Source organism: Myotis lucifugus, unplaced genomic scaffold (genome assembly GCF_000147115.1).
Source record: "Myotis lucifugus unplaced genomic scaffold, Myoluc2.0 scaffold_5177, whole genome shotgun sequence".
NCBI lineage: Eukaryota > Metazoa > Chordata > Mammalia > Chiroptera > Vespertilionidae > Myotis > Myotis lucifugus.
Genome location: NW_005876225.1, coordinates 1 through 10381, shown reverse-complemented (window position 1 = coordinate 10381; position 10381 = coordinate 1). Strand labels below are relative to the sequence as shown.

Sequence of the window (10381 nt, the reverse complement as noted above, 5' to 3'; positions counted from 1 at the left end):
GGTCACCCCTTCCCGACATTCTCCCGGAGTGACCTAGTGTGTCTGTCGCCGCAGCTCAGAAGCACAGCCGACAAATGAAGGCAGCGTTTCCACATGACAAGCAGGTGCTGGTGCTGGACGGGGGGCCATGCTGGTGGGGGAGGAGGCAGGTCGCTGCAGTGGCAGCCGAGTCTCTTCTTTATACCCCAGGTGGCAATGACTCTCCCAGCATAGACCCTTCTCCTTTTTTTAAAAAATAAATTTTTATTTATTTCAGAGAGGACGGGAAAAGGAGAGGGAGAAATATCAATGATGAGAGAGAATCACCAATCGGCTGCCTCCTGCATGCCCCACACCAGGGATCAAGCCCGTAACCTGGGCATGTGCCCTGACCGGAAATTGAACAGTGACCTCCTGGTTCATAGGTTGATGCTCAACCACTGAGCCATTCTGGCCAGGCGACACCCTGCTCTTTGTACCCCAGCTGAGGTTACAAAACAAACCAACACGCACACACACGTATTTAGTGTGTGTGGACATAGTGTGTGTATGTAACATATTTTAAAACATATATATTTTTTAAATAACTACTCTAGCAAGCAGCCTCACTTGCTGAATCAATAATATCTCCCCTGCAAGAACCCTTAATCCAACAGTCTAGATGCAAACTGTTCCAAGAGCACAGCTCACAGAAACGAACCAAACCAAACCACAGGGTGTAACTGAGCTGTTATCAGCCGGCTCGAATGCCAGACTTCATAACCTTTTAATAAAGAAAAACGTCACTCAACTCAGTAACAAGGGCGTCTCCCCTCCCCCCCGAACTCTCTTTCTCTCCTTCTTTAAGGTAGAAGAATTCCAAAAAATGACTTTTTTTAAAGAGGTTCTTCATTTTAATTAGGTTTACCATGAAAAGCAATAGCCTTAACTAATCACTTGCAGTCCTCCTCCTCCCAACCCCACTTCTCTTCGTATGAAGATCACACAGGAACCCAAAGGCCTTCCTCCCCACGATCCTCCCCACTCCCACTATGGGAAGAAATGTGACTAAATGGTCTCAGCCTCCTCCATACAGCATGAAACAGGATGAATAAAAATATTTTTATGAAGAGTTGTGCTGTGGTGGGGGGAGTCGGGCAGAGAGAGAGGCAAAGACTGGCTCTCTTAGCGATCAGAATTTGTCCGAGCGGCCCAGAGCCCACAGTTCACCCATAATGGGGGCATGTCTAAGTGGACAGGGGCTGGGATGGGCTAGGCCAGTGGTCGGCAAACTGCGGCTCGCGAACCACATGCAGCTCTTTGGCCCCTTCAGTGTGACTCTTCCACAAAATACCGGCTCTTCCACAAAATACCGACTTCTGTGCATGGGCCACAAAGTTTCAATCGCACGGTACGTGTGCGCCCGCATGTGGTATTTTGTGGAAGAGCCACACTCAAGGGGCCAAAGAGCCGCATGTGGCTCACAAGCCACGGTTTGCGGACCACGGGCTAGGCTGAAAGTTTTCCTCCATTCTCTTTCCTTTCCCCATATCTTCCCTGGCTCTCAGGTAGAAGGGTAGAGGTTTCCTGAGCAGGGAACAGAGTCACAATTCTCTCAAGATTTCATCTGTGGTTCCAAGCTTGGTGCAGGCAGTGAGTGGGCATAACCCTTGGTGCCACCCGATCCCTTCCCCTAGCTCGGGGCTTTTCTCCGCCTGTGAGCACCAGGGCCTGCAGGATGTCTGACAGTGCGACAATGCCCTTGACCACTCCATTCTCATCCACCACTACAAGTCGGTGAACTCCTGCTCCCACCGGCCTGTTGATGATGGTCTCCAGAGTTTCATGCAGGTGGCACTGTAGGACACCCTCAGAGCAATGTGATCGATGCTGGAGGGCTTTGGTCAGACACATCTAGGTTGTTGAGGTCTTTTCTGCTGCCAGATTGATAACATCAAACTTAGAGTCGATGTCCACCACACGCCCTTTCTCATCCTCCACAGGCAGGGCCGGGACTCGTTGCTGCACGAAAATGCCCAGAGCCACGTAGACGGGGTGGTAGTGCAGGCCATAGCAATGTTGGCATAGGTGCCAGGCTGTAGCTCTTCCAGAGACTCAGACATGAACTCTGGCTTGGGGAACTCGGTGATAAATAATTTGAGGAACTTGAGGATGCGCTTGTGGGTGAGGAGGTACAAGGTGTTGCCTGATTCTGGGTCAGTAACTGGCAGCCTATGAATCTTGTTCCGGGTTCATGAAGAGACAGCATCAAACCAGCTGGCGTTAGGAGAAATGCAGACACGTGGTTTAAGGAGTCCTGTAAGTAGACCTCTCTCCAAGTTTCCATCTTGTGTTCTTCCAGCTCCTAGATGTGTTCCAAGGCTGATTTGTAGTAGTGGTGCAGAATATTGATGGAATCAGTGATGGTCAGCATGCCCACAAAACTTTGCTTCTTACTAGCCCTCAAAGGGGCAGCTCATACACCATTAGTCACCAAAGCAAAGAAAGCTTTTTTCACCTGCAGGGAAGTTGTCAACCACAACCAATTTGGAGCTTGTGGGAATCAGGTCATAGCAGCGATGAGACTTCATGAAGGAAGTAGACACACTATTGCTGGATTCTGGGGTCTCTGAGGATCCTCATCTTCCAGAGCTGGGGAGTTATGTGAAGAAATGACCGTCTGCATTGCTGGGGGCGCCCGCTGGCTGCGTTCACTTTAGAAGCTCGCTGGGGAAGGGGCCCAAACAATAACTCTCTAAGCCCGGTTCCCTCCTTTGGCAAACAGCTCCCTTCTTTCCAGCAAAAACCTCATTATTTTCTTATTCTTTTCTCCAACCTCCTCATATCTTCATAAAAATGGCACATGACGCACGGGACGTTTTGCAATGAGGAGCCCTCTCGGGAGAATGTCATACCACCGTCCTGCTCCTTAGATGCGATATCGGGGCCCTCTTAGCACACAATTTTGGGTGCTTGTCTTCTGGATACGGATGCTACAACCCTGTCCAGTAAGAAACACACACACACATGCACGCACACACATGTTCACTGCATGCCCACCTGCATATACACGTGTGCACATGCACATGTACACACAAGTCCGTGTGTATAGACATGTGCCCAGGCTCATGCATACACATGCGCACACACAAGCACACACGCTCTCACCAGGTCAGTGGACCCGCCTCACTCTGGCCCCCCATCTCCTGCAGCCTCGACCCCCCTCCCCACGGCTCTCAAACAGCCCAGCGCCGCGGATGGGTCGGCAGTAGCAGCTGTGGAGTCAGAGACCAGCGTGTTCTTTTGATGGGCGTTCCCGCTCCTGGTGTGTGCTTCCTGTGTTGATCGCGGGCTCCTCTCTTATCAGAGACGCGGGAATTGGCAGACGTTTGAGGACGGACTGGAAAGAGCTGGGTCTGCTCGTGGCATTGATCTGCTGGCGGAAATACTCACTAATGTAACAAATGCACAAGTTAGTGCAAAACTGGACTTTAAACAATTTAGAGATTAACTTTTTTTTTTTTAAATATACTTCATTGATTTCTTACAGAGAGGAAGGGAGAGAGATAGAGAGTTAGGAACATCGATGAGAGAGAAACATCGACCAGCTGCCTCCTGCACATCTCCCACTGGGGATGTGCCCGCAACCCAGGTACATGCCCTTGACCGGAATCGAACCTGGGACCTTTCAGTCCGCAGGCCAACGCTCTTATCCACTGAGCCAAACCGGTTTCGGCGAGATTAACTTTTTAAAAAATATTATATAGAGAAAAAACAAGTCTGTCTGTGTAACGGCATTCCCTCGATGTGTCTTGAAGCCAATGCATTTGATCAGAATTTTTTTATTGATTTCAGGGATAAAGGAAGAGGGAGAGAGAAATAGAAACATCAATGATAACAGAGAATCATTGATCGGCTGCCTCCTGCACGCCCTACACTGGGGATCAAGCCTGCAACCCGGGCATGTGTCCTGACCAGGAATTGAACCATGACCTCCTGGCTCATAGGTCAACATTCAACCACTGAGCCACACCGGCCGGGCCCCATTTGACCAGATTTTGGTATAACTCACTCCACTCTCAATGATATTCCTGAGTGAGAAGGTCGGTTCCTGGAGTTTTGCAAAATTCTTTCACCATTCCCAGTCAGAATCTCCCGTCTTCACGACACCTCACATTAAATTCCTGCGGCCATGGGAACTCATTGGCCTACCTGCATTCCACCTCCAGGAAGACACTGTCCTCGCCTGAGACGGCGCCACTTAGCACGCCATGCGCGCAGCCAGACTTGCGAGACCACAGATGCCCCTGGAAGCCGAGCACAGAGCTCTCAGCCTCCCCGGGAGCCACAGGCAGGCCCGGAGGCTCCCTCGGGCCGAGGCGGGGCTCAAGCAGCTCCGGCTAATTGGAGGGAAAGATGGATATTAATTTCTTTCCTCCTCGGTGGGCTTCTCGCAACAGATTACACTGACCGCTGTCGTCACGCACGCTGGCTGGTCGCTGGCTGCTTGCTGAACACAGTATCAGCTCAGCCGACTGATCACAAGGTTGGAAAAGTGAGCTGAGACAGCAGAGCCAGAGAGCGAGTCCGGGTTTCAGCGACCCAGGCTTCCAAATGGGCTCCCCCAAACCTTGCTGGAGAATTGGTCCAGGACTCAGGGGCTCTCCCCTCCCCCTAAGAACGTGTTCCCTGAGTGTCTGCTCAGCTGGGCCAGGGAAGACGGCTCTGGGAGGCTTCGTGGACTCGGGGGATGAACAGGAAGAGTCTCTCATGGGAATGAAAGGAACGAGGGGAACCCCAGAGTGCTGGGGTTCAGTGCTGGGCCTCCTCCAGTCTCCCACGCAGAGTGAGGTGCGCTCCTGGGGTTCCCATCCACCCTGCTCCCCTGTGTCTACAGGGACTCAAGCTGGGAGATTTGACTTTGGTCACTTTTTGTAAAAATATATATTTTATTGATTTCAGAGAGGAAGGGAGAGGGAGAGAGAGAGAGAAACATCAATGATGAGAGAGAATCATTGATCGGCTGCTTCCTGCATGTCCCCCCACTGGGGATGGAGCCTGCAACCCGTGACCTCCTGGTTCATAGGTTGACACTCAACCACTGAGCCATGCCAGCTGGGCACTTTGGTCACTTCTGTTTGCAAAATCTGCTTGCATGTCTGCCTCCCCCGATTCTCAGAAGGGCTGGCTTCTGCCTTCCTCATCTTCGGAACTCCTGTTTTGAGTGCAGAAGTTCAAGAAAGTCTGTTGAACGGACCTGGGCCATGATGGCCCAAATCCCTCTCGAGAGGGGGGCCTCACTCAGGAGCCGTGTGCCTGCCCCCACACAGACGCGGGCTCCGTGCTCCCTGCCACTGGGAGAGGAGGCAGCTGGCACCTGCCCGCACGCCTGCATCTCTTCCAGAAAGCACACCCCTCTCTCGCACAGCTCTGCGGGGCCAGAGGGCTTTCCAGGAACTCCCACACTGGCATTCCTTGACGTCTTCTCTAAGGCGGGGGTGGGGGGCGGGCAAACTTTTTGCAGAGTTAACCGGTAAACATTTTAAGCTGAGCGGTCTCTGTCCAGTTACTCACCTCCAGTATCGTAGGTGCCTCACACCGTCCAGAAACACCCGGGGGCGGCTGCGTCGCAACGAAGCCTTATTTACAAACTCAGGTGGCTTCGGGCTGGATGTGGCCCTCGGCCACCTTTGCTCACTCCTGACCTAAGAGCCACGTGACCCAGAGAGAAGATGGTAAGCTGACTCTGCTGTAAGAAAACTGTCCATAACTCGGGCGACAGTTAATCCAGGGCTTTTCTTGCCTTCCTCATCCTACTTGGTCACCGGCAGAAACAAGTGAGAGGACCGGGGAGCGACCTATGAACCTGGAATCATAGATTTGGCATCAGGCTGCAACGAGTCACAAGTCCTCATGTCAGGGGTTTTCACTCCTCCGTGCGCCGTGGCAGAGCAGGGGCCCAGCCAGGGCCGCGTGCTGGGCGCCTCACCCACTCCTCCACCTCCACACCGCCTTCTGGTTTTGCTGCTTTCTCTAGAACTTAGTTCTTTTCCCAGTCCCGGTGACCCCAAAGTACCTTTGCATCCTTTCAATGACTCAGTCGATCCTAAAGCCCTTCATGGCAAGGTCACATTCCCCCCTATATTCCACCCCATCGTCTAGTAACCAGCCTCACGTTGTATGGCAGTGGTTCTCAACCTTCTGGCCCTTTAAATACAGTTCCTCATGTTGTGACCCAACCATAAAATTATTCTCGTTGCTACTTCCTAACTGTAATGTTGGCTACTGTTATGAATCGTCATGTAAATATCTGATACACAGGATGGTCTTAGGCGACCCCTGTGAAAGGGTCGTTCGACCGCCAAAGGGGTCGCGACCCACAGGTTGAGAACCGCTGTTGTAGAGGGAAGACACACATGGATGCCGGGGGACAGAGGTCCTTGTGATCCTGAGCGGGTGTAAGTATGAAGCTTTGGTGACTCTTCCTGGAAGCACATTCCACAGCAGAGAAGGCTGTGCACAGGTGAGATGATGGAACCCTGACGTTCCCGGCCGCTGGTCTGAAGGCAGGTCCGAAAGGCTCAACAAAATCAATAAATAACCGGGCAGGGATGGAAGAGGAGTGAGAATCCCAACCTCCATCCATCCATCCATCAATCGAAGCAAAAGAGGGGAGGCGGCGGCCAGCTGGACTTCCCTGGAAACGTAACCGAGGAGCCACTGTTTCGCAGCCGCAGGACGGAAATAATTGGCTGTTTGCAAACGGAGCGCCGGAGGCGGACATGCTCAACCCGCCGCTATAATTAGTCTGTCGATGCTGCGTGTCTGTGATGTGCACACGGGGCGGGTGCGTCCCTGCGGCGGCTTCCTCCCGCCTCCGCCTTCTCCTTCCACAAAGGGGCCTGGATGGTAAAAGGCAAGTGGACGCAGGACCGCAGCCAGCCACTCCGTGAGCCCGACTCGGGCCTGGTCCCCTCCCTGGGGCTGCAGGGCCGCGAACAGTGTCGTCATCGGCCGCTCCAAACCCTGATGGAGGCGCTAACCCTGGAAAATTATAGGGTCGGGAGAGTGAATTCCATGCCCTTATTTGCAGGCTGAGGACACCGCCACCGCTCCCGACTGGGCTCGCGTCATGTTTGATGAATGTCCACACAGGATGGGACCAGCAGCATTTTCTCTGAACGTTGCAGCGATTACTCATTAGGAAATGGGGGCCCTTGGGCAAGGAATCTGGTCTGAAGACGGAGTGCCCTGTTACCACCAGATGCAGCAAATTCATCCTGAAAGTTTGGCACTGGGAATGGGGACTAAAGAGCTGCGATTGAAAGGTGCAGGTACAAGATGATTTCCGTTTCCACTCCTAAAAAATGCATTTGACCTTCCTATTGCCAGCTGTCTACCCAGAGGAGAAGAAACGGAAGGGTGTGAAGGTGGAGCTACGTGCCCTCGGGCTCACACAGGTGGAGGGAGCCGGGAAAGAAGCCCAGTGGCTGGCTCGCTGCTGCTGCTGCTGCCGGGCCTGGGTTTGGACTTGGACCCCTTGCTGCTCGGCGGACTTGGGCACATGGAGCAGCCATCTGGTGCCTTTTCCTAATCTGTGGAGCAGCAACTCCAGCAAGGCTTCCCCCTTCTCAGAGGTTTCCTGTCGGCCAACTGGCTGCTTCTTTTGTACCATCATACATGTGGGCCTGGGGGGGCCCCTCTCTATCCGGGGAGCACAGTCTAGGGTTCAGAGCCGGGGGCTTGGGAACCACGTGGGACTGCGTTGAATGGGCCCCTTGTCGCTCACTGTCTGACCTTAGGCAAAGATCTGCAAGTTCATTGTGTATTGGTTTTCTCATTTATAAAATGACTAGAGTCCTGGTGCACGGATTTGTGCACGGGTGGGGTCCCTCGGCCTGGCCTGCGCCCTCTCGCAATCTGGGACCCCTCAGGGGATGTTGGAGGCCCAGTGAATGGATTCGGCCCAATCCCCACTGGCCAGGCCGAGGGACTCCACCGGTGCACAAATCCGTGCACCAGGCCTCTAGTATGCATTTAAGATCTTTGACTAATCTCTTCCCGCCCTCTCCCCTCTGGCCTTCCCTCTGAGATTCATCAGTCTGTTTCATGTTTCCATACCTGTGCATTGAGCATCTGCCCCCTGGTGGTCAGTGCGTGTCATAGCTATCGGTTGAATGGTGGAATGATCGAACAGTCGAACAGTCACTTAGGCTTTTATATATATATAGATGAGGTGAGGATTAAATATCCTGAAACATGTAAAAACCCTTAGAACATTTCCTGGTCCACAGGAAGCACTCACAAGATAGTCCCTGGCCTTTTAATCTAAATGTCCATGGGGGGGACTCAGGTATTTATATAATAGCTTAAACCCGTGAGAACAATTGGGCACTTTCTAGGAAAGGGGGTGCACATAGCTATGACTTGGCCATTCCATTGCTACCCTAGAGAAACCCACATATGTGAACAAGGGGACACAATCAACATTGTTCATCACAGTGACATTTGCAAGAGCAAAACAGTGGAATGAACACCAGCGGGAAAGTGGATAAATAAGTTGTGAAATTTACATGATGAAATACCATGGAAATGGATCAATGCCCCCAAACTTGACATTAAATGAAAAGAGAAATGTTGCCATAAGAAACTTATAGCATGATACCATTTATAAAAGTTTAAAAATGAAAAACAAGACACCAGATTCCTTACAGATTCGTGCCTATGTCATAAAAATATGAAAACATGCACTCGAGTGAAAAGTACCATGTTCAGAATAACAGCCACTTCTGGGGAGGAAGGGGGGATGAGATGGGAGAAAGGAGTGCGGGAATTCTACTATCCTGGGAATGTTGTATTTCTTTAAAATACGATCAGAAAATAAAGATTTAAAGTAAGTTTTATAGATCACTCGATTTATATTTTGCATGAAGGATTCCTCCATTTTTTAAAATTCTGAGTTATACTTTTATTTTGATTTGTAACAATGGTCCTTTGTGATGTCCGGTCACATTTATGAATGTAATTTGTTTTTATTCTTCCATCTTCCTTTTCTGGGATGACTCATTATAAAAAACTTTCCTATTGTAACTCCCAGTGAACTAAAAATTCGCATCTTAGCTCTACTAACCAGCCTGTGCCTCAGTGGCGTGCTTCGATAATGGACATCTTAGCTCTACTAACCAGCCTGTGCCTCAGTGGTGTGCTTCGATACTGGACATCTTAGCTCTACTAACCAGCCTGTGCCTCAGTGGTGTGCTTCGATAAAGGACATCTTAGCTCTACTAACCAGCCTGTGCCTCAGTGGTGTGCTTCGGTAATGGACATCTTAGCTCTACTAACCAGCCTGTGCCTCAGTGGCGTGCTTCGATACTGGATCACCCTCTCAGCAGGAAGCATTTATGCAGCCCCTTGAGTATGCACAGCTCTGTTCCTGGCATACGGCTTGGAAATGATAACAGGGTTACAGGGAAAAGGAGACCGGCTACTGTTGCTTCATTAAAATTTAAAATGTTTTGCTAACTTAGTTCACACTTCACAATAGCAGAATTTTAGAGTCCTTAAAAACCACTGGGAAAAACCCAAAGGCCCTAAAGGGAGGGATGAATGAAGGACAAAAACATTTTAGCACAAGTACCTCTTATGGCAAAATCACCAAAAGGGACACAAAAAGTCTTCAAGCAAATGAGCAAAAAACATTGGACAAATTGTAAAATGAGCGGAGCTGAACTATCAAATTGGCAAAGGTGATATTTGCTACTGGTATAGGTTCAGGAAGTTAGGCGCTCACGTACTACTGGTGGGTAATTGGACGTTCTGTGTCAAGCGCCTTAAAAATATCAAACACTTGCCCTAACCGGTTTGTCTCAGCGGATAGAGCGTCGGCCTGGGGACTGAAGGGTCCCGGGTTCAATTCCAGTCAAGGGCATGTACCCAGGTTGCGGGCACATCCCCAGTAGGGGGCGTGCAAGAGGCAGCTGAATCAATTTTTCTCTCTCATCGAGGTTTCTATCTCTCTCCCTCTCCCTTCCTCTCTGTAAAAAAATCAATAAAATATATTTTTTTAAAATAAAATAAAATAAAATAAAAAATCAAACACTTTGACCCAATGATTGTCCTACTAGGATTTTGTACCAAGAAAATAGCCCAAGATGTACACAAAGATTTATGGGCAAAGATTTTCACTACAGCATCATTTGTCAAAGCAAAACGCCTAAATATATAATAGAGCATTTGTTAAATAAAATGTTTCCTACACAATGTAATAACCTGCAGTCTTCATATGTATTTATTTTTAAATTTATGTTAAATGACACGGGTAAGTGTTTAAGAGATAATGTTAGTGGAGAAACCAGGATACAACACTATTGCATCTGCATAGGAATCCAATTCTGTAAAATAAATATCTATGCACGGAAAAAAG

At 50.1% G+C, this 10381-nt stretch overlaps 1 pseudogene; it reads right to left on the bottom strand.

The window, feature by feature from the left end:
- Positions 1 to 1501: 1501 nt before the first annotated feature.
- LOC102440496 lies at positions 1502 to 2644 on the bottom strand (annotated as a pseudogene).
- Between the last annotated feature and the right edge of the window lie 7737 nt (positions 2645 to 10381).